Source organism: Halichoerus grypus, chromosome 8 (assembly GCF_964656455.1).
Source record: "Halichoerus grypus chromosome 8, mHalGry1.hap1.1, whole genome shotgun sequence".
Classification (NCBI taxonomy): domain Eukaryota; kingdom Metazoa; phylum Chordata; class Mammalia; order Carnivora; family Phocidae; genus Halichoerus; species Halichoerus grypus.
The window spans coordinates 8,874,214-8,901,246 of NC_135719.1; the positions used below are offsets into that span (position 1 = coordinate 8,874,214).

General features: G+C 41.9%; 1 protein-coding gene and 1 pseudogene across 1 annotated transcript in view; both read right to left on the bottom strand.

Annotated features, from left to right (window-relative positions):
• AGBL1 (AGBL carboxypeptidase 1) overlaps positions 1-27,033 on the bottom strand; it is a 706,519-nt gene that overhangs the window by 367,721 nt on the left and 311,765 nt on the right. The gene's annotated exons all lie outside the window — the stretch shown is intronic.
• On the bottom strand, positions 868-4,619 carry LOC118541417 (tubulin beta chain pseudogene; annotated as a pseudogene).

A 27,033-nucleotide genomic window follows, 5' to 3' on the forward strand; every position in this document is an offset into this window, starting at 1 on the left:
CTGGGGGTTTTGGGAACAAGGCCAGTCTCTCTTCTCCCTCTTGGCCCCCTTCTCTGACCAGGGGAAAAAGATGGAACCCAACATGTGAAGGAGGTAAAGTAGGAGAGGGAAGGATGGTACTTGACAGAGTGGGGGCAAACCCCTGCAAAGGAAACAGCTTGGAACAGAGCTTGGAAGGAGACTAAAAATGGAGATAATACTGTTAACACCTCCCCTGAAGCTGAGAGAGGAGCAGGGAAACACCTGGAAATTAGGACTTCAATAGCCTGGATCCCCCTCTCCAAAACTGCTCTAGAAAGGAAAACCCTACCCCTTCCTTATAGGTACTGCTACCTGCTATGAGGTAGCTTGGTTTCCTTTCCCCTGGGCTACCACATGGACTTAGGATGGTGGCCATGAACTGGGTTTGCAGTGCATGGTTCTAAAGGGGATCCAATGAAACCCAGCTTCCTGGAGAATTATCTTAAAAACCAAGGGAAATATCAAATGGACAGAGGGGAGAAGGGGGCACCAAAAGGAAATACAGGGTCACCCAGAAGGGCAGAAATCTAGGTTTCCCAGAATGGAAGAGAGGAGACATTTAACAAAAATAAATATTTATTGAGTGCCTATTATGTGCCACGTACTGTCCTAGGGCCCTCCACTCCAAAAAAGGAAAACAAAAACAAAACAAGATAGAGGAGGGAAATGGAAATTCTGAGGGACAGGAAAGGGGCAGTTGAGGAAGAAGGCTGGGGAGCTGAGAAGCCTGAGGTGATGGTGCTCTGCCTTAGGCCTCCTCTTCTTCTGCGGTGGCATCCTGGTACTGCTGGTACAAGGTCATTCCTGCTGCTCTCAGCTTCAGTGAACTCCATCTGGTCCATGCCCTCACCTGCATACCAGTTGAGATGACCTTGTGCCGGAACATGGCCATGAACTGGCAGACATCATGTTCTTGGCATCAAAGACCTGCCAGGTGAGTTTGGGCACAGTGAGGGCCCCACACCACTGGCTTCCATGGCTGGTCAGAGGGGCAAAGCCAGGCACGAAGAGGTGGAGATGCAGGAAGGGCACTAACTTGAATGCTGGCTTGCGGAAGCCAGTGCTGAGCTGACCAGGAAATGGAGGCAGGTGGTGATGCTGCACATGGTGGCTGAGACCAGGTGGTTCAGGCCCCTTCAGCGGGATGTGGTCAGCTTAATGGTGTGGAAGCCGAAGTCCTAAAGGGCCCAGTTGTCCATGCAGTGGGTCTCATCTGTGTTCTCTACCATCTAATGAACAGAGAGGGTGGTGTCGTAGGGCTCAGCCACAGTGTGGGACACTTTGGGTGAGGGTACCACCTGAAGGTGTTCATGATGTGGTCTTGCTGATGAGCAAGGTGCCGCGCTCTGGAGCCTGTGCCCCACCCAGCAAGCGGCTCCACTGGAAGCCCTGCAGGCAGTCAGGGCTGTCTGCCTCCTTCTACACCACATCCAGGACTGAGGCAACCAGCTTGGCCACTCTACAGAGCGGCCCATGGCCTGCCCCAGACTTACCAAAAACCAGGTTGTCTGGTCTTCACATCTGGCCAAAAGGACCTGAATGAACAGAGTCCATAGCCCCAGGTTCTAGATCCACCAAGGCAGCCTGAGGAACGTATCTGCCACCTGTAGCTTCATCATAATACACAGAGATGTAGTCCAGCTGCAGGTCACTATAGGTAGGTTCCAGCAGGGTCGATCCTATGCGCATCACTGATTACCTCCCAGAACTTGGCACTGATCTGGTTGCCGCACTTACCAGCCTGGATAAGCAAGACTTCTTCATGGTTAAAATTTATTTTATTTTTTTTGTTCGCCTCATGGTTTGTATGGGGCAAGAAGATAATAGGTAATTCTTTTTTTCTATGCTGCTAGTCACAGGCTGGAAGGATGGGATGTGCCCCAGAGGCAGAAGGTTTGAACACAGAAGCAGGAAGTTTCTGAGAGTGGAACTTAATTAACTTTAAAGATTTATCTTTAAAATGCACTAATGCTTTGTGCTTCTGAAATATCGGCAATGTTTTATTTCTTTTTTAACAGTTTATTTATTTATTTATTTTAGAAAGGGGGAGAGGCAGAGGGAGAGAGAGAATCTCAAGCAGACTCCACTCTGAGGTCACAACCCCACCTGGGGCTCCACCCAGTACCCCGAGATCATGACCTGAGCTGAAATCAAGAGTCTGAAGCTTAATCAACTGATCCACCCAGGAACCCCGACAATGTTTTATTTCTTGTATGTGAGTTACGTGAATGTTCAGTTTGTGACAAATTCACTTTTTTGTGTGCAATTTTCTATATGTATATTACACTTCAATATTTTTTTAATTAAGGAAAATTTTTTAAAAATAATAAAAAAATAATAACTTCCAATCTGGCAGAGGGGAAAAACAAAGGAATTTTTAAAAATCTATAAGCTAACAGAGGTAGAAATGGTGGGGTTAAAAAAAGTAAGCAAAGAAAAAATTATGTTAAATAAATAGCACAAAATACGATGAAAGAAATTAATCCAAATAGGTCAGCACTTACAGTAAACATGAAATTAAGTAATCTTTTAAAAGATGCTACTATTTATTGGATTTTCTAAAAACAAACAAACACCTCAGCTACATAATATTTAGAAGAAGAATATTTAAATTACCAGAGAGAGGTTGAAAACACATCTTTGGGGGAAAAAAAAAGATTCACTAGATATATTTCTATCTGACTTAGCCATACTAGTATTGGGGGGAAATTAAATTTAAGACAAAAACATGAGACAAGATAAAATAGTTCCAAGGACAAATAATATTAGGATATTTTTAATAAACTTCCTTTAGAAACTGATAAATCAAATAGAAAAAAGGATAAAAGAAAAAATAAGATAAAAATTTAAATACTGTAATCGAAAAGCTTGATCTTAAATAATTCTGCTCCCAACAGAGAATATGTCCATCTTTATACCATATATTAAACATTCATAAAAATTTGTCAGGTACCATATATGTCATGAAGAAGATTCAATAAATATTAAAGAACTATTCCCATATAGTCCAGGTTCCCTGATCACAATGGGACCAAATTAGAAATCAAGCATTACCTCAAAGTTTATAAGAACAATTATTTTAATAATAATAACCACCTCTACCACCATCAGATGCCTAAAGACAGAATTTAATCAATCCATGGGTTTAAAGAAATAATGTTGGAAATTACAAAATAGGTTGCAATATAAGAAAATAATGCTTATCAAATTTATATTGTAAATGATAAATATCATAAAATGAATTTCTTCAAATCAAGGATCAAAGAGGAAAAACAGAGTAAATCCAAAGAAAGAAGATGAATAGAATACACACAAAAAAAGAATAAAAAATAATAAAATAGGAAAAGAGAGATGATCAGTAAACACAAAATAAGAGAAAACTGAGTAATAAACAAACCTCTAACAATCACTACTACATGGAAAAAATATTCACAGCAAAATCATTAATCAGAATAAAGGGAGACAAAATATAACCCTCAAAGCAACAATGCACTATGAAACTCTCAGAAAACCATGAATATGTATACCCCTAGCAACATCACTTCAAAACACAAAAGCAAAAATAATTACAAGGAGAAATCGACAAGATCACAATCATAGTGGGAGTTTTTTGTTTCTTTTCTTTTTTCTTAACAAACATCTCACAAAAGCTGGTAGATCAACCTGGGAAAAAGTTACATATGAGGAATTTTTGTTGTTGCTGTTAATTTTAGGATGTTTTTTTGGGGGGGGTGTATGTGTGTTTACTTTTAATTAATGGAGAACTTAAATTAACATTTTCTATGAAAACACTGTAAGCTAGTCATATACAGGCATAGAAAAATTGACCAAAAAAAGCAAAGAGAAAATGCAAAAGCAGAAGCAGACAGAGATGGATAGATAGAGAGATACGAATGACAAACACCAGCTCAGTGTATTTGTAATCTTGGAGAGGAAAGGATGGAAATTGGGTTTTGAATGGATACAAGGAGGCTTCAAACCTTATCTTCAATATTTCTTTGTTTAAGAATAAACCAGAAGCAAATATGTAAAAGCATTACAATTTGTCAAGTATTAGCATTAGTTTTAAGTGTATTCTTCACATTATTCTCTGCATTACAGTATGTGTGAATTATTTTATGAACAAAACAAATACATGAGTATAATGGCTCGTGGTATACCTGTTATGAAGTGGGAATTATTGAGATTTATTTTTCAAAGATCAGTGCTCCCAAGTAAAAGACTATATATGTGTATATATACTTTCATAAAATATAGTATATATAAAGACTATATATGTGTATAAAAGACTATATATGTTAACACTTTTATTTAGAACTACTTTCTTGCCATATATATGAGGACAGTGAGATACTCTGGCAGCAACCATACAGTGTTGATGTGTACCCTCAGGTAGTTATGGCACTATAGTAACTGTAAACAGTCTCACTACTGGATCCCAATCAACAACTTGGGTATGGGATCAGGATCCAGTGCCTGACAGTTGACAGAGCTGAGCAGGCTGTGAGGACTGGACCCCAGTCTACCAGGACTGTATCCTCTTCATTGGGATAGGAAGCATAAATCCGGCATGTGTTGGGTGCATCAGTATTCTTCATCCTCAATCCCAATGCTTCAGAAGAGGCTCATTTCGTATTTAGTTCCAGGATTGAACACATGACCCAGATCTGGCCAATCAGAGTGCCACATTCCTTCAGACCCACTCAATGGCTCTTGGATATGCACAAGACTCAAACTGTGCCAATTAAAGCCTCCCCCAGGACTGCTGCTAAAATTGTCAAGGAAGAGGATGAATCCTATCTAGAAGCCATGAGTACTGAAAGGCTATGAATAGTTGAAACTTCTGGTGATCATCTTTTCTATTATCTGGGAAACCTAACCAGGAAAGAGAGGGCAGGTTTAAAGGGAAGAATGCAGAGAGGAGAGGAAGTCCATTGTCCCCTTGTATTTTTCTGATAAATGAGCATTGATTCTCTTTTTGACTTAAGCTAGTTTTCATGAGTTTTTGTCACAAGCAAAAGGGTCCTGGCCCTATTATCCCAGTCATAAAAATCAGGCAAAAACCCTAGTGCTAGCTAAATAAAGATTTTCATGGCCAATGAATGTGCTGATGTAAGAGTAGGCTTACGATCCCAGGGCAGTGATAGATTTTTCAGGTCATTCATACCTGTTTAACTTTGTGATCAATGGCATAGACCTTTGGGGCAGCTAGCAGAATGAAGGTGCAGCCCGTAGCAATGGAACTGGGATTTTTTAATTGTGTGACTACCTAGCCTGAGTATTAGACCCACAGTCTCATCCTCTCTAGGACAGCCCACTAGAACAAACTGAGCTCCTCAGCCCAAAACTGAGATATTATCCTGCAGAACTTATAAAATCAGCATGGGAACAGCCAGTGAAGAGGGGAGAATAATACTCAACAATCACCTTTCTTTAAATACGAACATTAGGGAAAGGACAAGATGACCTACAAAACTACTGCTTTTGAGAAGCATCTCCTAAGAGAAGTAAAACCAGAGAGTAAACTTGATGTCCCAGAGACAAGTAGTATCCCAGAACCTGAACTAACTTCCAAAGGAAAAACTTAATAAACAGAGTAAAAGGTGATGCTTCCCCCACTCACCTCCTGTCTCAACGTCACAAGAGCCAGGATGCCAGTGAACACCAAAGGTTTTGAGAATAAGGAGCAACCATTCTGCCTGAGAGTGGGGAGGTTTGGGGAATGGTTTGTGGCTCCAGAGAAAGAGGGAAGAGGAGGAGAAAACAACAGAGTGTTAACGAAGCAGTGAAGAGGGAAGACAAGGGTCCTAGGAGGCCAAATGCAGGAGGGGACAAAGGCCAACGGGGTTTTTGAGCACAGGCCTGTAAAGGAAATAATCTGGAAAGCTTTCTTTCGTGGTACCCAGGGTGACCACCATCTATCAACAAGCCCTTGGATTGAGTCTACAATGTTCAGGAATGTTTCTCTGAGTGATTTGCAGCAACAAGTGAAGTGAACAGTTTCACATGTGGATAAATATTGTGTAGAAACCCATGGCATTACAGAAGAAAGTGTATACACTCAGGAGATCATGAGAACTTAAGCCTTAGGAAATCTTGGAAATATCAAGAGACTTTAAAACTTCCACAATTAAGGAGGGTGGGTTCAAGGCACTCTTTTCTGTTTCTCAAGGGGCCATGAGACTCCCCCTGACAAAAGATCATCCTGCTCTATAAATGATGCCATTGTCCCTTGGCGTGTCCAAGTCACCCTGGGTTTCTCACTTTCCCTTGCCACTCACATTCTGCCAGGCTGTCTTCTTCCATGTGTCCTCTAAACATCTCTCAATGTCCTCCCCTCAAGCTCTTTCCTCCCCAGATACTCCTCTTCTTAGCTTGATGACTCTAATCCAATCACTGTTCAGGTATCATGTCTCAGAGGAAGTTTCCCTGGACACTCAGACTGAGCAAACTATCCTTCTCCTATATCCCTACACAACCTGGATCATATTGCATAGAATCTGTACCAAGTCATAATGAAACCATCTTTCTGTGTCTCTGACTCCTCAGCACAGCATAAACTCTGAAGGAGAAAAAAAATAACCACAGTGCTAGACAAAGAGCCTAGAAAAAGTATATGCTCAAGAGAATTCTGTCAAAATGAATAGAATGGAGTTGAATTCAGTGAGGGTGATGATACTGTGATCATCCATATCTCACAGAAGAGGAAACTGAGGCTCAGAGAAGTTACAGAGCAATTCAACCACAGACCTGGAGCTTGTAAGTGATGGAGATGTGGCTTGAACCCAGATCCTCTTATCCCAAAGTCTATGCTATTTTAACACAGCAGATGCCTCCATGAAACAGGGTATTTCAATATTCTTTTTACTTGCAGGATTTCAATCTAATCTTGAGGTCACGTAACTAGTTTGCAATCAGTTTCCTTATCTATAACCCACTGATAAAACCAGTAAGGCTAAATGACAGTCACCAAGATAAAGAGGCAAACTGCAAATCCTGGAATTGGACTTCTAGAACACTGGTGTTCTCATGCAGATAAATAAAAAGGATCGGCCTGTAGAAAAATCCACCCCAGCTTATCCAAGTTACAAAGTCATCCAAATGCAAAAATTTCCCCGCAGCTAACCAGATAGCTCATGATATCTCATGACTTCCTGGCCCTGCAAAAGGCAAAATCTTTCAGAGGCTGCAAGAAAAAAAAATAATAATAAAAGAAAAGAAGAGGAACCCGTTGGTATAACTGAGAAGAGGGTTACAAATGGATTCATCAGAGGAAATTGCTTAAATGCCTACAGGTGTGAGAGGTCCCATATGTTCACTCTACTCAGGAATCCTTCGGGGAAAAAAAATTAAGTTCTCAGAGCAAAGGCAGTCTGCACCCACTCCACGGATGATGAAAAGCACCCAGACCTAATTACTGCATCTGGAGTGACTTCTCAAGTGTAAAGACAACAGAAAGTCTGAGATAAGAAGGGAGGCTGCACGCTGTCACAGGTGCCTTGTGCAACAACGGGCCCTCAGGAGTGCCTCACGCTGAGCCTTTTGAGACACCACAACAAACTGGAGTAAAAAGCCCTTGTTTTTGTGTTTTTTTTTATTTATTTTCCCCATGCTTACTCCCTAAACTTTCTTTTAAGTGTATTATGTAGATCATTGATCTAAAAATACCACCCAGGGCACCTGGGTGGCTCAGTAGGTTAAGCATCTGCCTTTGGCTCAGGTCATGATACCAGAGTGCTGGGATCCACTCCTGCCTCAGACTCCTTGCTCAGCAGGGAGTCTGCGTCTCCCTCTGCCCCTCCCCCCCACTGCTCAAGCTCGAGCTCATGTGCGCTCACTCTCTCTCTCTCTCTCTCTCCCCCACAAAAATAAATAAATAAAATCTTTTTTATGAAATAAGAAAAGAAAGAAAAAGAAAACACACCCAACAATCAAGAGGAGCTCCAAAGGCAGACAGGATTTCCCTACCTTCCTTGACATCCTTAAACGTGACACGTGCACCTGCTGTTAGTAAACTCTAGACCAGAGGTCAACACATCTTTTCTGTCCAGGACCAAACAGTAAATATCTTGGGCCTTGTGGGCCTGACCATCACTCACAACTATTCAACTCTGCCACTGTAGTGAGAAAACAGCCACAGACATTATGGAATGAATGAGCATGGCTGTGTTCTGATAAAACTTTATTTATAAAAATGACCTGCAGGCCAGATTTGGCTCACAGGCTATGATTTGCTGACTCTGATCTAAACCACAACAGGCCAGGTATGTGATATATCTAGATCATCTATGCCACTGTTCCTTCTGGTTAAATTCTCTGCTTCAAAGTACTTGCTCATTTTTATGCTTTCTGGCTCATTCATGGAAGTGTAGGGAAAAAGTGACAACTCACTAATAGTCACATCAAGTAAAATGATATATGTGGAAACATTCTGGAAAATCTTACAAATGTAGGGCATTACCATCAGTACAAACAGATCCAACCAGATTTGACTAGAGTTCATTCATTCACTGTTCACTGATAAGCATTATTTTTAAGTGTATGTCAGATGTCAGGTTCTGGGCTCAACCCTGAAGAACAACAACAAAAAAAAAGGTCCTTTCCATTAAGGATTTTTGTTCTAGCACAAAAGAGCAAAAAACCAGGGCAGTGTAGCGCCACAGGCCCAATGACATAGCCAGATAATGCTTTCCACTATCCCAGAGGTATTGTCCTTTCTCGATCTCCTTTGTCACACATCCTTCCCCCCCCGCCCTGCCAGTCCTTCTGCTATTAAGGCTAGTTAGTCCAATAGGCTGAAGATCAGTACTCCAGGGAATGAGAGAACAAAGAAAGAGCTCAGCTTTTTAAATCCACTGTGAAATGACAGTCTCGCAAGCCAAATTTCAAGCAGAAGAAAACTTACTACAGAAGTTTGGTCATGTCTTTCCCCCCCGAATCAAGAACAAATGCTTGGAAGACTAACTATATAGAGAAGGAAGGATGAATATTTGATGTCAGGGAAATTTCTGCTACAAAGGAAGAAGAAAGCCCTCTCAATGCTTGGGAGAGACGTTCAAGTAAGATGAACATCTCCGCATTGTTGGAACAGGCCCAGCAGAGAAGGATGATGAGTTATCCAGTCATGTGAAGGAAGGAGGGTGTGCATCTAGAGATAAGAGGAACAGGGGAAAAGAGAGGAGGGAAGGAGGGGAAGGCAGAGGAGGGTGGGAAGATTGCAGAGAGGAAAGAAGAGGCTCTGCTCTACATCTTGTGGACGGTGTTGTGGGCGGCTGGATTGGGGGGCTGCCTTTGTGACCCCCGCATATCTCACCTGAGGCCCGCATCAGACTCTTATTTCTGACATTACCTTATCATCATGTCCCCCTCGAACTTCAACTGATCCATCTCCCTGGCTCAATCTTTGGCTGGATTTACAAGTCTAGAGCTGGGTCAGCTCCTTAATAAGAAGTGAACATCATTTGCAGGCTGGAAATGGACTTCGCGTCTTGGCAGCAATCTTGGGGGTGGGGGAAAGGGAAGTGCTTTTCAGTTGGGGTGGAGCACATGATTGCTGGATTACAACACAGAATATATATCTTCTGGTGACTTCCCAGCTGCAGAATCCTGGCTGCAATTAGAAACCTATATGTCTAGTCATTTTATCATTTTTATACATTTAGGAGCTCAAGTGTTTGCTCTAGCAGGCTGCAGCTGGCTGGCTGTCAAGTCCCAGCTGTTGTTTAGCTGAAACACCACAACTAAAACTGTGGGCCAATATGACCGGAAACCAAATTGGGGAGGGAACAAAAAAGCTCAGGATTAGTTAAAGATGTTTCATGTTCTCATCCTTTGCTTCAACCAGGTGTACCCCACTCACGTGGAGGAAGGCAAAGGAGGGTATTTGAAACCCATCCAGACACTTCTGAGAACTCTTTAATGAAACAGTCATACCCTGCAAACCAGCGTTCTCTCAAGGATTACTCAGGTCCAACAGGTACCATGCCATCAGGCTGGCTTCTGGCTTTCTCCACTTCCCAGGGGTCACCCGGTCAGGGACTTGATTCCAGATTAGTAAGTTTGGCTGCTTAGAGAAGGAATAAACACAGCATTCAACATTGGGAGGCAGTGTTGTTAGATGAGTCCTTGGACAACTGTAGGAAAAATAATATTAATCCTGCGGTTGGGTCCTTCATAGCTGAGATCGAGGGGCTACCCATTAGCCTTGCTATCTGACACTATGTCTCCTTGCCAACTAAGCCTTCAGCTCCTCTTGGGTTGGAGCCATTTTAAAAAACCAGGGGGCCTTGTCTTTACAAATTTTTAGCTCATTTCATCGCTAAAGACACCTGGGTTTCTAAGAAGTGTCTTTATGAGATGCATATTCTGCATTGATCCAGCGCAGTACAAAATGTTTGCGATGAGCCTAGAATGCCACACACTGTTAATTATGATGTCCGCCATCATGCTGTTCACTGGTACTAGAGTCAACTACACTGTCAGCACCCAGTGTTGGGGCTTCACTTCAGCGGTCACAGGGCTGGGGACAACCTGCCTTTGGAGGAAGAAAACTCCTTTTTCAAGCAAAGAGCTGCAATAGGAAAGGAGAAGATTTCAGGCAGACTGAACTTGCGTCTGGAAAAACGTTGTACCAGGTAGCCATCCCCTAGCAATGTGACCTCTCCATTCTCTCATTTCTGATTACAGAACGCCTTCTGGTGCCAGTTCTAGAAGGTCAGGGAAGACTGCAGATCAGAGCAAGGCAGAGCTAGCAGGCCCAAGGGCTAGTAGAGTGGTTAAAACCACAGAGCACTGGGTGACTACTGATCCTGGCCAATCCATGAAAGGGGTGAGCAGTATCACTTGAGTCCTATGGCTTAACATGGCATGAAGATAAACTTCTAGCAGGCTATGCAAAGACAAGAATATGGAAAGCTATTCAGGGAGGACTGTCATTTAAGACTCCAGCTGGGAACTAGGCCACTAGGTGAAGATATTGTCAAAGGTCAGAACCAGAGTGCAGAGATCCAAGGTGAATAAAAGCACTGACAGGACTAGGGTAAAGAGAGACAGGCGTAGTTGAGATCCAGGTCTCTACAAGCAGGGAGACATAGGAGGGAGAATGAGCATTTGAATCCCAAAGATACATGGATAGTAATTGCATTGACCAATGTCTTGCTGATAGGAATAACATTGAGAAAACAAGGTTATAATAAAAGACTCTGAATAATGTTAAATGGTATTCTCACAGCTCTCCTCAGGTTCCTCCCCCCATACCAAGTATATTTACTCCATTTATCTCTTTCATTCATGCAGCAAACTTATGCCTTCTGTGGGAAATGGACTGTGCTAAGTGCTCAGGTTCCAGAGCTGAATGGACAGAGTCTATATCTGCAATATCTCACCACCCTGCCAACAAGGCAAACTTATACATGATCATAATAAAATGTGACAACAAGTATGATGATGCGATTAACAAGGCACAAGTAGGGAAGAATGACTTTTACCTCAGTGGGAGACAGAAGAAGTGGGGTGAGTTAGGAAAGATTTTATGAAAGGAGTGACTTGAAGACACAGGGAGCACAGATTTAGCCCGTGGGCCACCATTTGCCAACTCTTGATACATATTAAACTGCATTTAATTTTCATTCCAGGTACAGATTCATCCATTCAAAATTAATTCTTCTTCTGCATTTATAGTAGAGAATTCAATAAACACTCAAGGTAGTTTTACAAGATCACCAAAGACAGAGTCTGAGGATTGCAGAGGGTGCCTTTATCCAGCATGCACAGAGAAGTAAACCTTTCCCCAAAAAGCCTGTATGGCTCAAAACTGAGTTTTTCTCTGAGAATTACTTCTTTCAGACCCCAAATCTGCCCTAGCCTTGGTCACATCCCTTCCCTGGGGGTAACCTACAAGATCTTCTATATGGGAATGGAAAGGTTTGGCCCCCTATCCTCGGGGCTCTGAAAAGCATCTCAGCTGCAGAACAATCTAAGGAACCAAATGAGGCCTCTGTTGCTACTGCCTTGTAGCTCACCCTGCCCTCTGCCCATTCCTTGGGTGTTGATCCTGAGCACACTCACCAGTAAACTTCCTGCCCACAGATCTCTCTCTCAGAGGCTGCTACCCCAGGGCACTCAACCGAAGTCCCCTTCTTCTTGGGGGCCACTCTTGTCTTCTTTAGTTCTTCAAACATACCACATTCTCTTCCTACCACAGGGCCTTTGAACATGCTATTCTATCAGACTGGACTGCACCTGCACCATCACTGCCTCTTTGTCATCCTTCTCATGTCAGTTCATGTATCTCCTCCCAGGAGAGAAGTTACTTTCCGTCAGAAATCATTACTCTTGACTCAGAACACTTAACTTTAGTTTGCATGGAAACTATCTCTATCTTGCTCCCATTATATTCCCCATCCAAGTCCCTGGCATTCAGTAAACCTTTGTTGGATAACTGGACCTAACACCTCCTATAACCACCATATTAAATACAATGTATCATGAAATGCTCAACTGCAATCTCAATTTTCTAGAACAATACTATTTTCTTGTGCTTGTCCCGAGCATGCTGTTAGCAGGTCCAGGCAAAAGTCTGACAGGATCTTCGATACGTCAGCCAACACCTTGCTCAAAAACTTGGCCCAGGCCGCTCTGCCCACTGCCTTGCCCTCGGCCTCCCGTGTGCTCTGCTCTGCTCTTTGTGAGGGCTTCTCAGAGACCACTGAGCTTCAGCGTTAGTGGCCCCTACTGCATCACAAGCCAATAGCAGGTGGAGACGCACAGGAACAGAGGTTCCCAAGTGAGCTGAGGGGTGTGGGGAAGGTGAGGCAAACTGGAAAAATCTAGGAGGCGTGTCAGACCTTTTCAGTCACCTTGCATGTTCCTTACCTAGCTTCACCCAGAGCTTTGAAAATGTTCTCAGAGCAACCACGCCGGGTGAGGAGCACAGTCATTGAGGAAACAGACCCCAAGAGAGGGGGAGAACTTGGAAATTTCTTGAGAAGATACCGAATAAATGGCTACTAGACTGTCCTTTTGAAATGAAGCTTCTGCTCAGGCAGTACCATTTCAGTGTGCCTGGCGGGGGCGGTGGGGTGGCGAGCTTGCATGGAAAGGTGGAAGCGACAACCCGGTTTCTATCATCGCCTGCCATGTCCCCCGTAGGAATAAATTTGGGCTCAGGGCAGACTTAGTCATAGGATCAAAACAGCACCTCCCAGATGCATAAACGATCCCTCACATTTTCAGTTTGAGAAAATATTAAGTTCTCTGGTTTGCTTTCTTTACTTTGCTTTTTTTTTTTTTTAAAGATTTTATTTATTTATTTGACAGAGAGAGACACAGCGAGAGAGGGAACACAAGTAGGGGGAGTGGGAGAGGGAGAAGCAGGCTTCCCGCTGAGCAGGGAGCCCGATGCGGGGCTCGATCCCAGGACCCTGGGATCATGACCTGAGCCGAAGGCAGACGCTTAATGACTGAGCCACCCAGGCGCCCCTGTCTTGTTTCTTTCTTGTGTGTTTGTTACTTTAATTAAAAAGTAGTGTGGGCGTCGTCGGACACGTTACAAGAACCTCTCTACAGAAGCACAGATGAAAGGGAATCGATGCCCTACACTGTGTGATTCTTACAACCTCCAAAGCCCCACAAAGGCTGCCCCCTCCCCCGCTTCCTTGTCCCGTCTCAGCTCCTCCTCACTGTTTCTGCCTAGGTCTGTGAGTTCTTGCAATTACAGGTTCTCAATTACACACACTTGCTACTAGCTGGAGGGGCCAGAAAGTGTGCTTCCTCTCTTGGCAGCTGCTCAGGCCAGATGTTAACACGGGCGGGCTGCGATTGGCTGGCAGATAAAAGAGAATGGCTCTTCATGGACAGGCAAGTGGAGGGTTGTAAACAAACCATTTCAGGCCTGGATCAGCAGGTCCTCATTAACCTGATTGAAAATGTCCTTCAAACTTCACTGGAAAACAGGGAGGACATTGTCACAAGATCACTCAGCTGAATACCAGCGGCTCCCTCTCTGGCTAAAATAGCAAAAAGCTTCATTTGGAGACATCAACGCCGCATTCAAGATGAGCTGGGATTCATCTGAGCCGCATCTGCATTGGCAAGCAATAATTGTAGGGATGTAGAAGTTTGTTTAACAGCTAAATGTTTGTATCTCAAAAGCCAATGAGACTTTTCTGTAATCACGTTTGAGATGTACTTGAACCATTCCATCTGCCCAGATCTTTCCATTGTGTTTCTCATCCGATGACAATAGACAGTGATTGGGGGCAGAGTTAAACAACCACCAACTTTCTCCCTTGCCTCCCTGGGACAAGAGTGAAACCGGGGAAGCATATTTTGGCTTGGCTCCTGAAGCTTCTGTTGGAGTAGTTAAGGCCATTTAAAATACGGTAATTGAGAAAAATCCTGGTAGAGGTTGACCAGAGATAGACCTAGGATAGATGTTCTGGGTGACAAGAGCTAGCCAGTATGACACAAAGTAGGCAAAAGATGCCACAGATAAAGCGAAACCACGTCCCCTCTTCTTCGTCTTCTGATACTACATAAACATACAAATCTGTGAAGTTTCTTTGCAGTGTTAGCCAACGTGAAACACAAAGGATCTGGGCAGGGTTTTAGGGCAGTTTATTTTCATTAGAGATATGAAGAGTCACTAGATGGAACAAGAGGGGGATGGAGCAGTTTATTCAGAATAGATTATGGGAAATCATTATTTTTTTTAACCAATGTAGAGTTAATTCTTCTAACGGATTAGACATTTATGGCACAATGGACTGGCACCTGTAGCTACACTTGTGGGGATAAAAAATGGCAGAGACCATCAATCTCCATGACTGGGCAGGAGTTGACAATAATAATAATTAATAGCCATTTGTGTTCTCTAGCTCCCTTCAACTGGGATCTCAGAATATTTTACTAACACAAATTCATTAAGGCTCAAACCACACCTGCGCATTCAGAAAATGCTTGAAGGTTAGTTCTGTTATTATTTTATATTCATATTGCATCTTTCCTCCAAGGAGCTCAAAAGGATTATAAATACATTACCAAAGTAGGTTAACTCATCACAGTTATGGGTCAGGAATACATTTCTTCTCTCTCCTTAGCACGAGAGTTCCTAAGCTGTGAAAGATGGATAAGACTGAAAACAACACAACGGACTCTTGGACTTATCTCTAGCACTATCTATACATCACTTTTTCTACTCAATGGTTAACCTCTCTAGAGGCAAACATGACTTTTTCTCTTTCATTCCACTCCTCGACTATATTAAGTGAGTCCTTCAAGTGTAATACAGTAAAGTTTTAAAGCAGAAAATATCCATCTTAGATGTGAATGAGGACAGTACAGGAGATGCTGAACAAGATGATCACTGAAGTTCCCTCTAATTCTAAGATATTGGTCTGGCAGAATCTGCAGAAAATAATGTGCAAGGCAGGTAACTCTGCTGGGCATTCACTGCATATGTCAACCCAAGCCCAGTATGCCTTTGGTCTCAGATATATAAGTTAATAACAAAACCAAAAAAGTCCTGCTCGTGAAGTCCCGTATGTCCAGTGTAGGGCAGCATAAGAGCATGGGATCTGGAAGCAACTGATGTAAGTTTTATTCCCAGCCCTATAATTTACAAATTGTCTGATCTTGAACAAGGTACATGGCCTGACTAGTCATTGCCTTCTTATCCATAAAATGTGGTTTAAAACCCAAATTGCTATGGACACTCAATAAAAGGTTAAAAAATGGTGGTTATTATTATTGTCACAAAACCATCAAGAAGTCCTGTATGTTAGGGACTCCTGGGTGACTCAGTCGGTTAAACATCTGCCTTCGGCTCAGGTCATGATCTCGGGATCCTGGGATCGAGTCCTACATTTGGCTCCCTGCTCGTGGGGAGTCTGCTTTTCCCTCTCCCTCTGCACCTCCCCCCCAACTTGTGCTCACTCTCTCTCTCTCAAATAAATAAATAAAATCTTAAAAAAAAGAAAAAAAAAAGTCCTGTATGTCAAAAGACCAGGATAGGAGAATGACTTTTTCTTTGCTCTTTCTCTGTCCTTCATCTGTTATGTTCAATTTCCATTTCACTGAAAATATTTCACTCTTTTTTATCCTTCCTCTCCTTTGATAAATACTGCCTCCCTTTGGACTGATAAATCCTACCCATTGGAAACAGTCACCAGCATTTAATGGCAGAAACAAAAGAAAAACAAAACCAAAAACACCCAAATAGTACTTCTGCCATTAGAATAAGGTTCGAAATTCTTAGCACATTGCTCAAAGCCCTTCACATTCTTTCTAGGTTTTAACCCAACTAGACTGTTCACCATTACGTAAATATTTCTAGCCTTAGTGTTGTTCCTTATGGCCTTCAGAACGGACATTCTGAACTTGGGCACTCTCAAACACTTCAAGTAAAGGTGCAAGTCAGGACAATTCTCCAAGGGAAATTTGGTACAACTTATTAAAAGCAAGAAAAATGTTAAGAGGCTCAACCCAGCAATTCCATTATGGGAATTAATTCTGAGCTTATAATCAACGGTGTGGGCAAAGACTGACAACAACAGAGTTCACAGAAGTAACTAAAACTCTAATGACACCATAGTGGCAGATAAATTATTTTCCATCGCTGTGATAAAATAAAATACAGCCTTTAAAATGGCATCTCAGAAGAGTTTTGATATGAGGAAAAGAACAGATTAACACAAAGTGGGTTGATGATCCTTTTTTTAATAAAAAAGGAAAAAAATGGCAAGCAAACTATACACATGCAAAATGATGCAAATTTATACATCAAAATATTAACCATGGTTATCTCACAGAAGTGAAACTACAAGCAATTTTGGGTTTTGTGGGTTTTTTTAACTTTTTTATTTCCTGAAAATCAAAGCAGATGACAGAGAGAGAGAGACAGAGGGTGGGGAGTGAGGGGAAAGAGAGAGAAATCTTCCTGAGCACCAAACAAGAAGTTTTTGTCTGGATTACCTCACTGGATACTTGGAATGGCCTTGTGAGGTGAACCTCACTATCATCATCACAAATTTTTCCCTGTTGCCTCCCAAGGTGGGAGGCACCCTTTCTTCAGGTCCTGGAGCAAACGCCCAGAGCACAAATGTATATTTGTGTACATAAGAAATTTGGGTGAAATCTAAATGCTACTCAATCAGGGAACAGTATTCTCTACAAAGGACTTTGTAAAGCCATTGTAATGATATTTTAAAGTAATATTTCACCTTATGGGGAGATACTCAATGTGATGTTAAAGTAGGATAGACTATTCAAATGTGCATAAAAGTACAACTATATATAAAATGGGTGGAAGGCGGGGCACCTGGGAGGCTCAGTCCGTTAAGAGTCTGCCTTTGGCTCAGGTGATGATCCCAGAGTCCTGGAATCAAACCCCATGTCGGGCTTCCTGCTCAGTGGGGAGTCTGCTTCTCTCTCTGCCCTTCCCTCCCTCCCCCACTTGCGTGCACACGTTCCCTCTCTCTTTCTCTCTGAAATAAAATCTTTTTTAAAAATGGGTGGAAGGAAATCTATTAAAATGTTTACTGTGATTAATTCCTTGGGGTTAGAATAATAGGCTACTTTTACTTTATTTTCACCTGTCTATATTTTCTAAACGTTCTCCAATTACCATTTTCTTGATTAGAATATTTACAATCAGATATAAGAAAATGTAACAAACACTATAATAGGTGGTCTCTTTTCACTAGATATAAAATTGTTTTATGTTGGGAAATGCCTCTACTTCCCACAATGCCTAGCACAGAAGCACAGAAGGAAGTCATTATATATTTACTAAATAAATTACTGCGTACATGATGAATTAATGAATGAACCTACCAATGGACCAACCAATCAGATATAAGAGAGAATATTTTTGCCTAAGGCTATGTAAGCTACTAAGTAGCATGAGAACCTACACCTCAACCAAGGTTTTTATTCACCAAAACCCATGAACTTTGCCACTCTGCCTCCCTGATATATATTCCAGTTACCTGTACTCATTTCCTGTAGCCGCCAGAACAAAGCATCACAAACCCATTGACTTCAAACAATGGAAATTTATTCTGTCCCAGTTCTGGAGGTCACAAGTCCAATATCAAGGTGTGGGCAGAGCGGTGTGCTCTAGGGAGGCTTTCGGGGAGACTCCTCGCCTCTTCCTGCTTCTGGTGATTCCAGACATTGGCTTGTGGCTCCTCCCTGCAATCTCTGCCTCCATCTTCCCATGGCCTTCATTTCTGTGTATCTTCTCTTCTGTCTCTCATAAGGACATTTGTCATCAGATTTAGGGCCCACTCAGATAATTAAGGATGATATGTCATCCTGAGATCATGAAATTAATTATATCTGCAAAGACTCTCTTTCCAAACAAGGTCACAATTGCAGGGTCACAATCACAGATGTATGTAGCTCTTTTTGGGGGTCACTCTTCAACACATTATATCACCCTTGAAATGGTCCCCAATTTCCTCCATATTCTGCTCTGAGGTGCATCGCTCTTCGAAAATGTAAGCGAGGGGAGACCTTGAAGAGGAAACCACTTACACGGAGAAGCTACCACCACTGTAACCTTCTGTCCTCACCAACTATTGAAAACATGATTACAAAATACCAATCACAATCCCCTCCGCCTTCCCCACTTCATTTAGCCAAATGAGATTCAAGGAGGGGAGATGGGAAAAAAGTCTGATCCCATTCAGTTTCAAGACTGTCTCTCCTAAATCCTCCATGCTTTTCTAACACTTACTATGCACAACACTCTTTTAATGCCATGATCACCGAAATATTAGCTAGGGAATTCACAAACCTTGCTCATTATTCCTTGGTGGTGAAGGGAACTGCCATAAACATGAGCGCTGCAATTCAGAAGAAACAAGGAGAGGAAGCTTATGAGTGACAGATTCAGCCCAATTCAGATCCCACCAGAATGGACACTCTGCTCCTAAAGGGCCAGCAAGGGCTGATGATAGGATCACTTGAGACTCTTTATCAGACGTAAGAGATTGATTCTCTCCCCAGAAGAGTAACAACAAGCAAACTGTAGTGGTGCCCATTACAGAGGATTTCAAGCCCCTCTGTGAGGACCGTGACCTGCCCCTGGAATTCACCTGAACCAAAGCAAGGGAACCCAAGTGTCTGAGGTGCACATCCCATCCATGGAGTCTGAGAAACTCCACACTCTTCTGCTTATTCTCTGGATAAACTCAGTCATCTGAGCTTCAGCGTGCCAAAACTTTGCAATGAAAAGAATTTCTACATTTCCATTCTGAACACCAGACTCTGCAAAATTTATATAAAGGTCCACTTTAAGACCAGTTAGGAAAAGGTCATGAAGGCCCTGAATGCCTTATCTAGTGCTTTCTTCCTATCTAGCAAGTGAAGAAGCTCACATGCAGCTTCCAGTCAAGGGTTCAGTGTGAATCATCCAAGCCTGCCGGGCCTCATGCTTTCATGATATTCTCGTGTACCTGGCAGTAGGGATACAATGATTTAAGTCACATCCCTTCCCTCAAGAGTTTATAGTCTAGGGGACAGAGAAATGCTACCAAAAGAAATAAAGGAGTGTCTGTAAAGGGAGTATAAATAGTGGAAATGAGGCAACAGGGACATAAGTCAAGGAGTCTCCCTGCAGGAGTCAGAAAAGATCTTAAAAAAGAGTAAAAGCTGGGGATGAAACTTGGAGGTTTGGCAGTGTCAGTAAGAACAACACTTTATTGATTGCTTATCAGGCACCACACAGATATACTCCACTCCACACAATACATGACTATCTCAGTTAATCCTCGCAACAACCCAAGAGAAGAGGCACAGAATGGTCATATACTTTAAAATGCTAGAATCTGAATCCAGATCTGTCTGACCCCTTAAGTGTATGTTCCCAATTCCTGCATGACAGGGCCTTTTGAAATAGATTTTGGTGGGGTGCCTAGGTGGCTCAGTTAAGCATCTGACTCTTGATTTTGGCTCAGGTCATGATCTCAAGGTCATGAGATTGAGCCCCACATTGGGCTCTATGCTCAGCGTGGAGTCTGTTTAAGATTCTCTCTCCCTCTGCCCCTCCCCTTGCTCATGCTCAATAGATAGGTAGGTAGGTAGATAGATAGATAGATAGATAGATAGATAGATAGATAGATAGACAGATAGATAGATAAAATCTTGGAAAAAATGAAATAGATGCTGGCAATTAGGGTTACCATTATTTATTGCTCAACTGATGAAACAACTCAGGATTATAAGCAACTGGACTAAAAGAAACCAATACCGGACAGCAAAGATCTGTATGGACTGAGTAGGGCAGAAGGGACTACATGGGAAGATCTCAAGCAATAGACGCTCCCACAGTCTGACTGAGGGGACAACTCCCAACATGAGTGTAGGAGAAATCAGCAAACACAGTGAGTGAACTGCCTAAAAGTGCAGCCATGGGAATTCCAGCAATAAAGAGAGATGAACATTTTTGCAAAGGGAAAGAGAAAGCAAAAAACAGGGCACTAAAGAGTAAAAGAAGGCTCTGAAGAAAAGAACTACTGACGAATGCAAGCACAATTGGGGCATTTGTTTTATATATGTTATACAATTTTATGTGTTTTCTATATACATATACACACATATATACATGAACAGTTATGGGATGTAAATATTAAGTTAGAAAATCATGGCACTTATACATATTTTTAAAATAGTGTTTCCAACATTTATATATTGGTGTGATACTCCTGTGAAATCTTAAATAAAAAAATCTGTGAGGATTAATGAGATCTTAAAAAAAAAAAATTTACATGGTATGTGCGCTCCAGGGAGACAAGTGCTATGTAAATACCAGATATTTTAACATGTTCTTCTCAGATGGGGGTTGGGGGAAATAGTAGCTAGGCATAAAAGGGGTTTGTTGGAATTTCTTCTCTCCTCGAAAAGAGAGTTCTGGTACAATATGCCACCTTGGTCGAGCCCTTCAAAGATGGCTCGGCAGTTTCTATGGTTGAAGCAAAGTTTGTTACAAATCCAGCTCCACTTCCCTACGGACAAGTTCAGTGGTTGAAGGACATCCTAGTGCAATGGGTCTCAACCAGGGGGCACATTAGAGGCACCTACAGCCTTTAATGACCATGACACCCAGGCCACGCCCCACATCACAATCATGGTGGGAACGAGGGTATGATTTGCAAAGCTCCCCAGGAGAGCCCATTCAAGGTTGAGGTCCATTGACCTAAAATATATTTGCTTAGCATACTTATACAAAACCAAACAAACACGAGAAAAGGATCATTATCATTCTTTAACCTCTTGGGTTGGAAATGGTTTGGGCACTAAAAACTGCCAAATCTCTCAAGGAGGTCAAACTGACAAAAATAAACTCAGGGTTAATAGCAGAAATAGCAAGTGGCTGTGACCCAAGAGGCAGGGTGGTGGACAGGCAAAAGCTCAAGAAGATTCTGGGGGCCCCGGGACGGCAGTGCTGAGCTGAAATGTCAATGTTACAGAACTAGCAGTAAAGACTCTCAGGAATTCTAGAAGAAGGTGCAAGGAAAAGTCACAGAAAAGTCCAATTAATTCTGCCAGGCCACATCTTCCTTCCCTCAGCAGAGTATCTCAAAATTCTCTGATGATAAGGATCTCCTAGGGTATTTATTGAACAGGTTAATAATGACATCCCAGACCCTCTGAATCCCAGTCTCGATGGGGAGGCCCCCGGAAAGCTCTATGTTCAACAAACACCCATTTACAGTTTTTAATATATAACTGGCCTCTTCATGTCTACAGAGCTGCAAATGACACCCAAGACCAGGAGACCAAATTGAACTGAATGTCCAGTAAAATACTCCTCTATATCTGAGTCTATTTGGCCTTGACTCAAAACTGGTCCAACTTTAGAGCTCTTTCCTCTACCTTCTTCAGGAGCAGGCAGCTTTTGTCATCAATCTATGCTCAAACTTGACTCAAACTTGTTTCCTCATTTTGAAATGTTTTAGGGTTTCACACAGGTAGCAAGTCACTAGGCACTGCAGCTGTACAAGCCGATTCTAATATAAAGATTGTTTCCTAAAGAAGCAAGTAAAATTATATAAAAGAATCAAGGCTTAAATTGGGCAAAATTTCATAGAATCTTCAATTTATATCCCCACATCTTTCTTCTTCCCTTAACTAGGTATGACAATGAGAATTGGAAAATTTATTTTCAGTGTTTGATATAAAAATAGTGAATGAGGATTTTGTTGCTACATATTTTTAGGCAAGCTAGACTATGGGGAATAGATCTTGGGGACAAATGAACACTCGCACTGACCTTGCCTTCTGTTTCCCTCCTGTATTTGAGTGTGTGTTCCTTGGTCAAAGTGAAATGAGACCAGCGAAATCTCAGAAGACCAGGAATAGTACAATTCTTATTCATCTTCCCAATTGGCAGCAAGCTCAAAAATGTGAACCTTCTGTGAAAATAACAATACATCTGTTCTCCTTGAGAATATGTCCTTGAGGTGGACACAATTAGAGGGTGCCTATTATATAGAGAGGGTCCCACGATTATTATACATCCATAGGCTAAGAAGGCAAAAGCTATGTGCCAAAATAAATGAATAGTAGTTCCTGCCCTTACCCGCAGGTAATACATTCCAAGACCCCCACTGGATGCCTGAAACTGTAGATAGTACCGAACCCTATTTATATTGTTTTTCCCTAGCCATACATACTATGATATGTAACTAGTAGGCGGGTAGTGTACACAGTGTGGATATGCTGGACAAAGGGATGATTCATGTCCCAGGGTGGACAGGGTGGGACAGCCCAAGATTTCATCATGCTACTCAGAATGGCACCCAACTTAAAACTTATGAACTGTTTATTTCTGGAACTTTCCATTTAATATTTTTGGAACACAGTTGACCACAGAAAACCGAAACCATGGAAAGCAAAACTGCAGATAAGTTGGGGGAGACTACTGTACAAGCCAGAGAGAAGCAGAAAATCCAAATTATCTCAGGTCAAATGATAATTTGTGAAAAACCATACTGGGGAGCAGTAGTTCACTTGAAGATACGTATGAAATTGCACTAAGGTTTTAAGGCAAAAAAAGTGAGAATCACTTTAAGTTCATGATTAACTAATTCTGAAAATATAATTAATTCATAAAGGCTTTGTCTGAGCAGTGCTCAGTGGGACCTTGATATGTCTATTTGACTCTACTACAAATCAGCTGCCATTTCCCATCTGTTTTCTTTCCAACTTCATCTTCCTCATAATACTGAACTACAAATGACAGCCAACACTACACCTAAAAATTCTCCAAACAACCTATGATCTAAGATAATCAACCTGCACCAGCTTGTAATAGTGGTGTGCCCTTGGGTGAGTATGCAACCTCTCTCTGCCTCAACATTCTCATCTCATAATTAGGACAGTAAGACTATTGCTCACATACAATTACTGGGAGAAATATGAATTAGGAAACTGGTGCAAATGGAGAGCTCAGTGCCCGGCACATACAAGCAAATCATTATAATATGGCATAATATAAATTATGTAATATGGGCTATGTTAATTACAATATTATGTTTCATCGAATGAAGTTAATTATGATTGATTTTGCTTTTGTTCCACTTCTCAAAGTCATCATTTTTTTTAAAGAAATTCATCTTCTGAATGTTGGGGAAAACTGGGTTGATTTTCACATTTCTTCAGATTGTTAATGAATCACGTTAGTTGGCCCCATCTCATATATTCTTCTGAGCCTTGTTATTGGGTTTAATTAATTTTTAAAAGTCACAATACAAGGGCATAGTTGATTTGCCCTCCAACAAGGAAAGCAGAATGATCTTTTCTCCCTATTCACCTCTCATTCTTGCCACTTTTTTTAAAAGATTTATTTATTTTAAAGAGAGAGAGAGAGAGCATGCGAGAACACGAGCAGGGGGAGAGGCAGAGGGAAAGAAAGAATCCTCAAGCAGAACTCCCTGCTGAGCACAGAGCCCGACACGGGCTTGATCCCAGGACGATGAGATCATGACCTGAGTCAAAATCCAGAGCCGGCCTCTCAACCGACTGAGCCACCCAGGCGCCCCTCATTCTTGCCATTTTATTCCACAACATTCCCTCTATCCCAGATGACAGCAGTTCCCCTTATCTGTAGGGATACATTCCAAGACCCCCACTGGATGCCTGAAAACTCAGACAGTACAAACCCTATTTGTCTACTTTTTCCTATGTTTTGAATAAGTTTGATTTATAAACTAGGCACAATAAGAGATTAAAAACAACAATAATAAAATAGAACAATTATAACAACACACTATAATAAAAGTAATGTGAATGGGGTCTCTCTCTCTCTCAAAATATCTTACTGTTCTGTACTCACCTTTCTTCTCGTGAGGATGTGAGATGATAAAATGCCTATGTGAGGAGATGGAGTGAGGTGAATGACGCGGGTGAGGGATGGAGTGTTAGGCTACTACTAACCTTCTAAGGATAGGTCAGGCAGATCATCTGCTTCTGGGCCACAAGTGTCCACAGGTCACTGATACCGGAAGTGAAACCACAGGTAAGGGAGGGGGGACTAGCAAAGAGGCAGAGCACCTCGCATGGAAGAATCTAGGGTCCTCCGTCATCTCAGGCCCACAGAAATCTCAGAGGAATTAGAACTGATGGCTGTAATATGTGTTTCTAACATCCTTTCTTCTACTGGCAGAAAGTAAACCTTTATTTTGAATTTTTCAAAAGTGGGTAATTTATATAATCCCTTGACACCCTTTAAGCCAACAAACCTGCATAATCTTGCATAATGTAACTATTAGGCAGACACATCCTGAAAGAGTTCCCTGGAATGCTGCTAATCTTGTTTGGCTTCAAGATGGGTCTTAAATCTTCCTATAGGATATGAAGTTTGAAGCATATTAGGGACACCTGCCCTTAGACGTAAGATACTCTAATAATACTTTCCTGAATCTAGAATCCTCCTGAATGAGTTAAGGCAAAATTTTATAATGATCCCCTTTGTGTTGAGTATACCTTGGGTCTCCTGCCCTCTTCAGAAAGCAGAGATTTCAGTTGTTAGAACTGTCCCCAGTGGGATCTTAAGGAAGCTGCCACAAACCTGCTGAGTAACCCCCTCCTTCACCTGATAGGGTCAAAAATTTTAATGTGTCACTGATAGCCCAATCACAAATAAAAAGCCCTCCGTACATGCCCACAGAAGATCAAAGTGTGTTGCATATATCGCTGACCAAGTAATTATTCTGGTGTTTAGTCTTTAAGGAAGGAGTTACGTTTGTAATGGAAAAAAATAATATTTATGTATTTAGGTAAAAATAAATTTAAAAAATAACAATAGAGATAGAGAAAAAGAGACATCTCATTCTGCCTCTTTGCACAGTTTTCCAGGGGGGGAAATGTAGCTTTGGCTAGGCTCCATGATGAAAGGGATTTTTTTTCCCATTTAGTTTACTAACTGGACAAAACATAGTACGTGTTCTCCCCATCTCTGCATAGATCTATTTAAAAAAAAATGAATAGCTAATAAATATATCCATCTGCAGAGTTCAGGCAGTCCTTTTTTGAGACGTTCAAATGTTGGACGTTCCACCTCAATCAAAACAATAGCACAGGTCATAAAGATTGAACATGAAGGCATTAGTAGATATGCTGTCTTATAAAACCAATCAGGTAATGCTGACATGCATAAAAAATGCAACTGTTCCTTTCTTACGTTGAAGCATCAAAACTGTCATGAAATATATTAAATTTTATTTGCTCTGGAGGCATCTTTAATTATGGTTTCCTCACTGAAACATCATAATCAAGCTGTGGCTTTGACCAGACCTCCTCTAAAAACTTATGCTCATCTGGGATTCTTTTTTTTTTTTTTTTAAAGATTTTATTTATTTATTTGAGAGAGAGAGCACATGAGACAGGGGAGGGTCAGAGGGAGAAGCAGACTCCCCGCCGAGCAGGGAGCCCGACGCGGGACTCGATCCAGGGACTCCAGGATCATGACCTGAGCCGAAGGCAGTTACTTAACCAACTGAGCCACCCAGGCGCCCCTCATCTGGGATTCTTATCCCAAGTGCGAGATCCAGCCTTCAGACATGGATGCCTATCTGAAGAATAAACTACTCGGGCCTTTTGAGGTCTTCCCCTCTGAGGTCAGAGGCTCTTCTCCGTTTCTCTGGAGAGCACCATCACCTGCTGTGCCCAGCACTGTATGGTCCTCGGGAAGAATGTTAATGAACTGCTGAGCATGAGCCCTTTAACCATTCAGCTGAAGAATCAAAATGTGGCCATCCCATGATAGATTTGGCCAATAGATAGATTTTCAATAGAAGGAGAAAAAAATCACCATGGATGGAATAGGCAGGATGGCTTTCTGCAGGAATTAGCTCTTTGTGTTTCTTCCATTTAAGAAGGCATTATCCAGATAAATGTGATGTGAATTACTAATGTTAAATTTCCTACCCAGGTTGGCAATAATAAAAGTCAAGCTGAGCCATCATTTTATTTGTTTGTTCATTCATTTTTGTTATTGTTGATCTAACCTAGAACAGCAATTTCCATTCTGAATAAGAAAACAGTTCAAAATTCCAACTGACACACAGAAATCCGCCTAACTTGCAGCCTGTTAATCTATACAGTCAACCGGCATGAGTGGTAATAATGTGACAGTATCACTGAATGAACACTGTTTGTCAGATATGTAGAAAGGGAAAATCCTGAAACTGTTATTCTGGAAATGGATGGATGGATGGGAGGACAGATGGATAGACTGGTGGATGGATGGGTAAATGGAGAGACAGATAAACAGACGAATGGATGGATGGATGGACTGATGACAGATGGGTGGATGGATGGATGGATGGATGGACAGACAGATGGATGGACAAATGGATGGATGGATGGATGGGTGGATAGATGGATGGATGGCAGAGTATACACTAATGATCAGGAGATATCTGAATACAGACTATCTGGATTCAAATTCTGGCTCTGTCACTTACTGCTTCTCTGGCTGGGAAAACCAACATGAACCATGGTTTT